The 9043-nt window shown below is 45.4% G+C and overlaps 1 protein-coding gene and 1 pseudogene across 7 annotated transcripts in view; both read left to right on the top strand.

Annotated features, from left to right (window-relative positions):
• Positions 1-9043, top strand: part of TMCO4 (transmembrane and coiled-coil domains 4) — a 108971-nt gene that overhangs the window by 78159 nt on the left and 21769 nt on the right. The gene's annotated exons all lie outside the window — the stretch shown is intronic.
• Positions 4225-5482, top strand: LOC108287669 (annotated as a pseudogene). Its single transcript, XR_001818434.2, has one exon. The product of XR_001818434.2 is annotated as a PRELI domain-containing protein 2-like (transcript).

The following is a 9043-nucleotide window of genomic DNA, read 5'->3' as shown; positions in this document are numbered from 1 at the left end:
GTTTCCTGACCCTATGAAGTTAGGCCAACATTATTGCCCATGATGTTCGCAAGATAAAACCAAGGCAAAAGAGTTTGTCAATGTGCTCACAAAGATACATTTAAACATCCTGACCCTTGTGTCCCCAAACTCCCACTTGGCTGAAAATTATGTCTGGGCTGTCACTAGATACCAGCTGAAATGCGGAACAGACTGTCACTCGGTCAGCTGGCTCTTTCATCTCCATGATAGCAGACAGAAGACATTACATTTGATGTGATTTATTTCCTTTGCATGGAATTGTATCCACCAGTTGCTTTATCGTCAAATAAACCCGCTTTAGTTCCCCTGGGGCGAGGGGAGGGGAGAAGGAGGGGAGGTCAGGCGGTGCAGATTAATTTCCAGGGTCCCCCCAGGATGTTAGTAATAGCCTTATCACTTTGCATGGCCAAATAAAAGAGATGGGAATCAAAGAGGAGAGATGAAGACTTAGTCATTCCCTGAAAGAATTCATCCCAAATCCTGATCTATGTCCAAATGGGCTCCTTTAAGCAATTCTTTACAGTGTGAACCTCATTCCACTGTGGAGCTTGGGGGTACAGTCAAAGCCGCCCTTTCTCCTTTCTTGGCCCCCTCCCTTCTGTGGCTCCTCTCTATGTGTCTATCATGTGCATGCACGTATCTTTGGAATGGATTTCGTGTGTGTTCATGCCGTTCATAGAGCTTCCTTCAAGGTCTCTTTTCTGGACCCGCAGATAACTTCCTGCTTGGTTTCCTCCCTTATCACTCACCACACACACGAGCCCCCGCCAGGAGGGAGAAAATCCTTCTCTTTTGCTTCTTGAACTTGCGATCCTTTGGTCTTTGCAGCCCAGAAGAATCTCATTACTGACAGCATGACAGGCACGTGGGAGTGAGTGGTGCTGCCTTCCCAGCTGTTTGATGAGATTTCTGAGTGGCAGCTAAAGGAGCCGGCCCTGAGATAACAGGAAAGCTCTGAGAGAGTTTGCCTCGCTTTAAGGAATCCCATTGTATGGAAAGGGGGAAATGACAAAGGTGAAGCTGGGACCCTCACCTCATTCCCACTGGCAAAGGCTCCACACTGTCCGAAAGCATTCTCCATGGGGCTCTTTGGAAGAGCAGGCCCCACTTGGTGCATTTTAGGAATGTTTCATTTTACAAAAAACTTAAACACAATTTTCGAGACCAAGGCTATAGTGTGAGCTGAAGTTTGCTGCTGTGACGAAGCTGTCCATTCTCAGCTCTCGGGTCTTTTTTTTTTTTATTTTTTTTTTATTTTTTTGAAAACCTAAGATAATTTTCAGACTTTTAGGGGTACCAAGTGGTAAAGTGCTGTCTCGGGAGTCCAGTGCGAGCTGCTGAAAACATGACAAGAGCAACTAACAAGATATAAACTGAATTATCCAAATTCTGGGGGGGCCTTTGACCTTTGAACTCACAAAGTCTTTCTTTTTCCTCTTCTGGGTATGCTACCTGGAAGCATTCAGAAATGTCCCAGCATGTGACAGTACAATCGTAGGCTTCCCTACAAAGCCTCTAACAAAATTAGGCTGTCCCGAGCCCCTAGAGAAGAACTATTTACCCTTATGCCAGTGATATGGTTTGGCTCTGTGTCCCCACCCAAATCTCATGTGATGTTGAAATCCCCATATGTTGAAGGAGATGCCTGGTGGGAGGCGATTGATGATTGGATGATAGTGACAGATTTCCCCATGCGGTTCTCGTGATACTGATTGAGTTCTCACGAGATCTGGCTGCTTAAAAGTGTGTTGCACTTCCCCTTCTCTCGCTCTCCTGCTCCACCATGGGAAGGCAAGCTTGCTTCCCTTTTGCCTTTTGCCATGATTGTAAGTTTCCTGAGGACCCCAGTCATGCTTCCTGTTAAGACTGTGGAACTGCAGGGTGTGGTGGTGCGTTCCTGTAGTCCCAGCTACACAGGAGGCTGAGGTGGGAGGATCGCTTGAGCCCAGGAGTTCTGGGCTGTACTGCGCTATGCTGATTGCGTTCCACACTAAGTTCGGATCAATATGGTGACCTCCAGGGAGTGGGGGACCACCAGGCTGCCTAAGGAGGGGTGAACTGGCCCGGGTCGGAAATGGAGCAGGTCAGAACTCTGGTGCTGATCAGTAGTGGGATCAGGCCTGTGACTAGCCACTGCACTCCAGCCTGGGCAACATAGCGAGACCCCGTCTCTAAAAATAATTAATTAGTTAATTTTTTTTAAACTACAGAACTGTGAGTCAATGAAACCTCTTTTCTACACACACACACACACACACACACAGAGAGAGAGAGAGAGAGAGAGAGAGAAACCTCTTTTCTTCATAAATTACCCGGTCTCAGGTAGGTCTTTACAGCAGCATGAAAACAGACTAACACAATTAAGAAGGCTGAGAGTGCACCTAAACCTGCTTGTGGCGTATGCCCAGGCAGACTTTGAGGGGTTCATGCTGTGAGACCTGAAGTTCTTATGAGATTGCCCAAAACAAAAAACACATCAGCAGGGTCTATGGTGGTTCCGTGTGTGCTAAATGTGTTCATGACAGGATCAAACATGCTTTCCTCATCAAGGAGCAGAAAATTGTTGTGAAAGTATTGAAGGCACAAGCACAGAATCAGAAAGCTAAATTTTAGAAATGAAACTTTTTTTTTTCTTTTTGGAGACTGAGTCTCACTCTATCACCCAGGCTGGAATGCAGTGATGTAATCTTGGCTCACTGCAACCTCCGCCTCCTGGGTTCAAGTGATTCTCTTGCCTCAGTCTCCTGAGTAGCTGGGACTACAGGCACACACCACCACACTCGACTAATTTTTTGTATTTTTAGTAGAGACAGAGTTTTGCCGTATTGGCCAGGTTGGTCTCAATCTCCTGACCTCAGGTGATCCACCTGCTTTGGCCTCCCAAAGTGCTGGGATTACAGGTGTAAGCCACCGCACCCAGCCAAAAAAAAAATTGAAACTTTTTAAAGTGATTAAAAAGTGTTTTTAATTCTTATTGACCAAAGTCAATGAGGATAGTTGCAGAACATTGGGAATGTACTGACCTGTACACTAAGAAATAGCTAAGGGCGGGCTCGGTGGCTCATGCCTGTAATCCCAGCACTTTGGGAGGCCGAGGCCAGTGGATCACCTGAGGTTAGGAGTTTGAGAGCAGCCTGACCAACATGGTGAAACCCTATCTCTACTAAAAATACAAAAATTAGCCAGGCCTGGTGGCAGATGCCTGTAATCCCAGCTACTAGGGAGGCTGAGGCAGGAGAATCACTTGAACCCGGGAAGTGCAGGTTGGAGTGAGCCAAGATCGTGCCACTAAACTCCAGCGTGGGCAACAGAGCAAGACTCCATCTCAAAAAAAAAAAAAGGGTGGGCACAGAAGGCCAGGCACAGTGGCTGACTCCTGGAATCTCAGCACTTTGGGAGGCTGAGGCAGGTAGATCGCTTGAGCCCAGGAGTTCAAGACCAGCCTGGGTAACATAGGGAAACCCCATCTCTACAAAAAATTAGCTAGGTGTGGTGGCACATACCTGTGGTCCCAGCTACTCAGGAGGTTAAGGTGGGAGGATCACTTGAGCCCAGGAGGTAGAGGCTGCAGCGAGCTATGATTGCACCACTGCACTCCAGCCTGGGCAACAGAGTGAGATCCTGTCTCAAAAAAAAAAAAAAAATGGTTAATATGGAAAATTTCATATTATGTTTATTTTACTGCAATTAAAAATTTTTAAATAAGAAAAGTAAATTAGGACGTGTTTAACCATCGTTCTAGGTACTGCAGACTCAATAGTGAGCTCAGAAGACAATAATCACAGCCCTTGCAGAGTTTATGTTCTAGTGGAAGACAGACTATCAATAAGATTTTTTAAAAAAATTGATTTAAAAATGGCCAGGCATGGTAACTCATTCCTATAATCCCAGCACTTTGGGAGGCTGAGACGTGTGGATAGAGGTCAGGAGTTTGAGACCAACCTGGCCAATATGATGAAACCCTGTCTCTACTAAAAATACAAAAATTAGGCTGGGCATGGTGGTAGGCACCTGTAATCCCAGCTACTCAGGAGGCTGAGCAGGAGAATTGGTTGAACCCGGGAGGTGGAGGTTGCAGTGAGCCGAGATCGTGCCATTGCACTCCAGCGTGGGCAATAGAGTGAGACTCGGTCTCAAAAAAAAGAAAAGAATTTCAGTTGAAGATGCTGTATAATTTAAAAAAAAAAAAAAAAAAGAAAGAAAAGAAAAATTAGGTGGGTGCCTACGGGCCTCAGCCGAGCCCGGGGCAGCCCTGCGCTCGCGGAGGCGTGGCCGGCGCGCAGGGATGGGGGTCACGGTGGACGTGCACCAGGTGTACAAGTACCCCGTCGAGCAGGTGGTCACCAGCTTTCTCCGAAAGTACCTGAACCCCATGGATGAAAATGTCATCTCTGTAAAAATCACGGAGGAAAAAAGAGATGAATCAACAGGGATCATCTACTGAAAGAGGATTGCAATCTGTCAGAATGCGGTTCCAGAAATTTTAAGGAAGGTGAGCATTTTGAAAGTACCTTATATCCAATTAGAAGAGGAGTCATGGCTCAATCCTTGGGAAAGAAACATGGTTATACGGAGTCACTGCCTTACATGGACACAGTGTGCATCCATAAGACAGAGTCTGTCTTCCGGGAAAGTATGGAAAACCCAAATTGGACAGAGTTCATTCAAAGAGGCAGAATTTCAATCACAGGAGCTGGATTTCTCAACTGCATTCTAGAAACTTTTGCCAGCACATTCTTAAGACAGGGAGCCCAGGAGGTAATTAGAATTATGGAGATGCTGCTAAAGGAACAGCGTGGTGCCCCCTTCGCAGAATAAAGCATCATCAGAGAGCTGTATCGGTGTCTACTTTTTTTTGTTGTTTTTTTTGGGTGGGGAATCACTTCTTGGCCACAACACATCAGACACAGTTTCTGGAATACAGGTTTGAGGATACAGTGTCGGCAGCTTCAAGAAGAGGAGACCTTCTTGCCAGTACATAATATGATACCCTCCTCTGGGAGCCTGCTTCGAATAGTGGGACTCAGGGAGTTGAGACCTTCTTGCTGGATTTTTTATGACACAATCTGTTTACAATTTTACAAATAAAGGAAAAAACCCGTGCAAGATGATGTGTGCCCTTCCTCAGGGTGTTCTGCTGATTGTCTGGTTATGCTGTCAGGGCAGCTAAGGACAGGATAAAGGCCTGGAGAGGGTGCTTGTGCCCTTATGTTATCAGCACTGTTGTTCATAAGATTTGTGAGGGGATTCTGGAACCAATAAGGGTGTTGAAACTAGTACCTGATTCATGAGTGGACTGGAACAAACAGGAAAGTACCAGACCAACGTTGGAGCTAAGCTTTATAGCAATGTTTAAGATTCTCAGAAATCAGGAGATTTTTATCTCTATCCATAAGTAATTTGTCACCGCCATTAGTATAGCTTTTATAATGTAACATGTAAACTGCGATTTGGTCCTCTGAAAAAAAAAAAAAGATGAAATATAGAGTGAGAAGGCAGGTTCTCACCTTGACTCCTGTTAATTTGTTCTGTGATGTGGAGCAAATAATTAACCTGTTTTTTTTTTTACTGGGCAAATGGGGATACTCAGGCACAGGTCTTTCTGGCAATGGGTTATGATGATTAAACAAGGTAATTTTGTGCAGGTTTGTAAGTTGACAGACCTGGGTTTGAATCCAAGTGCTGGCACTTACTTGCTCAGTGATCATGAATGTAATTTTGAATCTTCCTGAACCTAAAAAATTTGTGAAACAAAGGGATGGAATTAACTTTGTGAGATTGTTGGACTGATATGGGATCACGCATGTGAAGTGGCTAGCGCACTCTGCCTGGTGCATAGTAGAAGTCCAGGAAATGGAAGTCATTATTATGTAAAACATTCTGCAAATGTACTTTTTAATTGTATCGTAAGGTGGTACTACTGTTGAAACTTAAAATAAAAAAAAAAAGAAATGAAAAATTAATAAGGTTTTAAGTCAGACAGTGTTAAATACTATGGAGAAAAATAAAGCAGAGAAAGGGGATGAGGCAGCTGGCAGGGGTGGAAGGTTGTGTTGTCCTACCCTTGTGGGTGACAGGCAGAGAGTAGGTAGGTGAGGGAGGGGGCAGGTGGATGTCCAAGAGAGGAGCAACACGCGAGAGTGTGCTAGTCCGTTTTGGGTTGCTGTAAAGGAATACCTGGGGCTGGGCCATTTATTTAGCCCACCGTTCCACAGACTACAGGAAGCATGGCATCAGCATCTGTTTCATGTGAGGCCGCAGGAAGCTTCTACTCACGGTGGACAGCAGAGGGGGAGCTGGCCAGGAAAGAGTAGGGAGATGCCAGGCACTTTTTTTCTTTTTTAGGCAGTCTTACTCTGTCACCCAGGCTGGAGTACAGTGGTGTGATCTTGGCTTATGGCAACCTCTGCCTCCCAGGTTCAAGCAATTCTCGTGCCTCAGCTTCCCAAGAAGCTGGGATTACAGGAATGCACCACCACACTGGGCTAATTTTTGTTTTTTAGTAGAGACGAGTTTCGCCATGTTGGCCAGGCTGGTCTCAACTCCTGGCCTCAAGCAGTTCGCTCAGCTAAGCCTCACAAAGTGCTGGGATTGCAGGTGTGAGCCACCATGCCAGGCTGCCAGACTCTCTAAATAAGCAGATCTTTCATGAACTAATAGAGTGAGATCTCACTCATCACCAAGAAGGGGGCAGCAAGGCATTTACGAAGGATCCACCCCCATGACCCAAACACCTCCCACCAGGCCCCACATCACATTTCACCAAGAAATCTGGAAGGGACAAACATCCAAACCATTTCAAAGAAGGAACAGCAAGGCCAGTGTGGCTGGAGCACAGAGTATGAAGAGAAGGTCGGACAGGGCTTCCAGGCCATTGCAATGACTTTAATTTTGAATCCGTGAGAGATGGGTCCCCTGAGAGGTTTTTAAGCACAAAGGTGACGTGATCTGACTTGACTGCAGTGTAATTTATATACCACAAGACCCACCCATTTTAAATGTACAATTTAATGATTTTTAGGAAATATACAGAGTCGTGCAATTGCCACCACAACCCAATTGTAGAACATTTCCATCACCCTAAAAAGACATCTCATGCCTATGACTTACAATGTAAAGGGATCTGCTGGGCTCCTGTGTTAAAAATAGCAATAAGAGGTAGAAGCAAAGAAAGTATTGGAAAGAAACATTTCTTTTCACGGTACACGTGAATGACAATGAGTTCTAAGAGCAGAAGGGTAAAGACATGACTGATGAAGCTTTTCCAGCTACTGCCTTAATGCCAAAGTTATAACAGGATGAAAGGCCTTCAGCTGTAACAGTAAAACTAGGATATTAATAACTTCATGAGAACTGTTTAAAAATGGGAAATGCAGGCATAATGTCGATGACTCGACTCCTGAACTTGAACTTAATCCCTACCCTCTTTTACATAAAAATATTTCTAGGCAGGGTGCGGTGGCTCACACCTGTAATCCCAACACTTTGGGAGGCCGAGGCGGGCAGATCACTAGGTCAAGAGATTGAGACCATCCTGGCAAACACAGTGAAACCCCGTCTCTACTAAAATACAAAAAATTGGCTGGGTGTAGTGGCGCGCACCTGTAGTCCCAGCTACTCAGGAGGCTGAGGCAGGAGAATCGCTTGAACCCAGGAGGCAGAGGTTGCCACTGCACTCCAGTCCCACAACAGAGTGAGACTCCGTCTCAAAAACAAAAAGTCTGAATATTTCTTTTTTTTTTTTTTTTTTTTTTTGAGACAGAGTTTCGCTCTTGTTACCCAAGCTGGAGTGCAATGGCGCGATCTTGGCTCACCGCAACCTCTGCCTCCTGGGTTCAAGCAATTCTCCTGCCTCAGCCTCCCGAGTAGCTGGGACTACAGGCACGCGCCACCATGCCCAGCTAATTTTTGTATTTTTAGTAGAGACGGGGTTTCACCATGTTGACCAGGATGGTCTCGATCTCTTGAACTCACGATCCACCCGCCTCGGCCTCCCAAAGTGCTGGGATTACAAGCGTGAGCCACCGTGCCCGGCCAGTCTGAATATTTCTAAAGCTATATAGGGCTCTCTTAATGTCTTAAAAATTCACAATAAGAAAAGCTGATGACAGCAGTAGGAACAAATCCCAAACATGTTTCAGCAAACACTCCTTGTCCCTGCAGTAAAGGGGCAGTGACACCTCCTCATATCCATTATTATTAAAATGTTTAAATCCCAGTTTCTTTTGTCAGTCTTGAAAACTGGGAGCATTCTACACTGAATCCACATTATGATCTGAAGGATTTTCTGTCCCCATGGAAGGGACTTGCTTGACACTATAAGTGGTACCCATGCCAGATGCGGTGGTTCACTCCTGTAAATCCCAACACTTTAGGAGGCTAAGGCGGGAGGATTACCTGAGCCCAGGAGTTTGAGACCAGCCTGGGCAATCTAGCAAGACCTCCTCCCCTCTAAATTTAAAAAATCAGCCAGGCATGGTGATGGACACCTGTAGTCCCAGCTACTTGGGAGGCAGAGGCAGGAGAATCACTTGATCTCATCGGGCTGAGGCTGCAGTGAGCCATGATTGCACCACAGCACTCTAGCCTGGGCAACATAGGCAGACTCTGTCTCAAAAAAATTAAATTAAATTAAATTAAATTAAGCAGTACCTGAGTGAGGATTTTTTGTAGTTTACCAGAAGGCTGAAGTCTTCTAGTATTACACGGTTTTGAACCAAATAGTGGATTTTGACTTTTTTTTTTCCAGCAGCTGTGACAGCAGCCAGTATCATCTTTTTCCAGTAGGTTTCCATTCAGGAACAGTCAGGTAGTAATGGGCTCTGATCTCCTGTCCACATCTACCTTGGGTGGGTCTAGGGCAAGCTTGTCCAAACAGTGGTGTGCTGGCCGCATGCACCCAGGACGGCTTCGAATGCAGCTCAACACAAACTAGTAAACCTTCTCAAAAAGTTTACGCAAAGAGTTGTGAGATTTTCTTTTTTTTTTTTTTTTTTGTTATTAAAAACCAAAATTGTGAATT

This window comes from Cebus imitator, unplaced genomic scaffold (genome assembly GCF_001604975.1).
Source record: "Cebus imitator isolate Cc_AM_T3 unplaced genomic scaffold, Cebus_imitator-1.0 Scaffold15, whole genome shotgun sequence".
Lineage (NCBI taxonomy): Eukaryota > Metazoa > Chordata > Mammalia > Primates > Cebidae > Cebus > Cebus imitator.
Note: the sequence above shows the minus strand (reverse complement) of the source record. Positions and strands in the feature narration are given on the sequence as shown.